Raw genomic sequence first — 2,944 nt, 5'->3', positions numbered from 1 at the left:
CCATATCAAGAGGCATCTTCCACTCTTCTCCCTCTCCTGTCACCGTCATTTACTCACTTCTACCTCCATGAAATCCTTTCTCTTTCTCTCTGTCTCTTTATTCTCATGGCCACCATACTAGATAATTACAGCTAGAACAGTATTCTAATTAGATAACCAGCTTCTAGTTTCTACTCTGTAGTAGATCCTCCACATATTTGTCAACATTTCCTAGGTTCAGTGGATACTGTTTGGGGCCTGGGTTACCCAAGGTCAAATCCCACTGGACACACTATCTGGTGACGCTGGACCTCAGTGAGACCCCATCAGTCCCATTTTCTTAGATTGCAAAATAGGAATAATAACATTTTTTAAATTTTTATTTAATAATTACTTTATATTGACAGAATCCATGCCAGGGTAATTTTTTTTTTTTTACAACATTATCCTTTGCACTCGTTTCTGTTCCAATTTTTTTCCCCTCCCTCCCTACACCCCCTCCCCTAGATGGCAAGCAGTCCTTTATATATTGGATATGTTGCAGTATATCCTAGATACAATATATGTTTGCAGAACTGAACAGTTCTCTTGTTGCATAGGGAGAATTGGATTCAGAAGGTATAAATAACCCGGAAAGAAAAACAAAAATGCAGATAGTTCACATTCGTTTCCCAGTGTTCTTTCTTTGGGTGTAGCTGCTTTTGTCCGTCATTTATCAATTGAAACTCAGTTAGGTCTCTTTGTCAAAGAAATCCACTTCCATCAAAATATGTCCTCATACAATATCGTTGTCGAAGTTTATAATGATCTCCTGGTTCTGCTCATTTCACTTAGCATCAGTTCATGTAAGTCTCTCGCCAGTCCTCTCTGTATTCATCCTGCTGGTCATTTCTTACAGAACAATAATATTCCATAACATTCATATACCACAATTTACCCAGCCATTCTCCAATTGATGGGCATCCATTCATTTTCCAGTTTCTAGCCACTACAAATAGGGCTGCTACAAACATTTTGGTACATACAGGTCCCTTTCCCTTCTTTAGTATTTCTTTGGGATATAAGCCCAATAGAAACACTGCTGGATCAAAGGGTATGCACAATTTGATAATTTTTTGGGCATAATTCCAGGTTGCTCTCCAGAATGGTTGGATTCGTTCATAACTCCACCAACAATGCATTAGTGTCCCAGTTTTCCCGCATCCCCTCCAACATTCATCATTATTTTTTCCTGTCATCTTAGCCAATCTGACAGGTGTGTAGTGGTTTCTCAGAGTTGTCTTAATTTGCATTTCTCTGATCAATAATGATTTGGAACACTCTTTCATATGAGTGGTAATAGTTTCAATTTCATCCTCTGAAAATTGTCTGTTCATATCCTTTGACCATTTATCAATTGGAGAATGGCTTGATTTCTTATAAATTTGAGTTAGTTCTCTATATATTTTGGAAATGAGGCCTTTATCAGAACCTTTAACTGTGAAGATGTTTTCCCAGTTTGTTGCTTCCCTTCTAATCTTGTTTGCATTAGTTTTGTTTGTACAAAGGCTTTTTAATTTGATGTAATCAAAATTTTCTATTTTGTGATCAGTAATGGTCTCTAGTTCATCTTTGGTCACAAATTTCTTTCTCCTCCACAAGTCTGAGAGATAAACTATTCTATGTTCCTCTAATTTATTTATAATCTTGTTCTTTATGCCTAGGTCATGGACCCATTTTGATCTTATCTTGGTATATGGTGTTAAGTGTGGGTCCATGCCTAATTTCTGCCATACTAATTTCCAATTATCCCAGCAGTTTTTATCAAATAATGAATTCTTTTCCCAGAAGTTAGGGGCTTTGGGTTTGTCAAACACTAGATTGGTATAGTTGACTATTGTCTTGTGAACCTAACCTTTTCCACTGATCCACTAATCTATTTCTTAGCCAATACCAAATGGTTTTGGTGACTGCTGCTTTATAATATAATTTTAGATCAGGTACAGCTAGGCCACCTTCATTTGATTTTTTTTTTCATTAATTCCCTTGAGATTCTCGACTTTTTATTGTTCCATATGAATTTTGTTGTTATTTTTTCTAGATCATTAAAATATTTTCTTGGAAGTCTGATTGGTATAGCACTAAATAAATAGATTAGTTTAGGGAGTATTGCCATCTTTATTATGTTCGCTCGGCCGATCCAAGAGCACTTAATATTTTTCCAATTATTTAAGTCTGACTTTATTTGTGTGGAGACTTTTTTATAATTTTGCTCATATAATTCCTGACTTTCCTTTGGTAGATAGAGTCCCAAATATTTTATGGTATCAACAGTTATTCTGAATGGAATTTCTCTTTGTATCTCTTGGTGTTGGGTTTTGTTGGTGGTGTATAAAAATGCTGAGGATTTATGGGGATTTATTTTGTAGCCAGCTACTTTGCTAAAATTATGAATTGTTTCTAATAGCTTTTTAGTAAAATCTCTGGGGTTCTCTAGGTATAACATCATATCATCTGCAAAGAGTGATAGTTTGGTTTCCTCATTGCCTACTCTAATTCCTTTAATATCTTTCTCAACTCTTATTGCCGAGGCTAGTGTTTCTAATACGATATTAAATAATAATGGTGATAGTGGGCAACCTTGCTTCACTCCAGATCTTACTGGGAAAGGTTCCAGTTTTTCCCCATTGCATATGATGCTTACTGATGGTTTTAAATATATGCTCCTGACTATTTTAAGGAAAAGTCCATTTATTCCTATGCTCTCAAGTGTTTTTATTAGGAATGGATGTTGGATTTTATCAAATGCTTTTTCTGCATCTATTGAGATGATCATATGGTTTTTGTTTGTTTGGTTATTGATATAGTCAATTATGCTAATAGTTTTCCTAATATTGAACCAGCCCTGCATTCCTGGTATAAATCTTACTTGGTCATAGTGTATTATCCTGGTGACGATTTTCTGAAATCTTTTTGCTAATATTTT

Source organism: Antechinus flavipes, chromosome 6 (genome assembly GCF_016432865.1).
Source record: "Antechinus flavipes isolate AdamAnt ecotype Samford, QLD, Australia chromosome 6, AdamAnt_v2, whole genome shotgun sequence".
Taxonomy (NCBI): domain Eukaryota; kingdom Metazoa; phylum Chordata; class Mammalia; order Dasyuromorphia; family Dasyuridae; genus Antechinus; species Antechinus flavipes.
The sequence above is the reverse complement of the archived record's forward strand: the minus strand, read 5'-3'. Positions refer to the sequence as shown.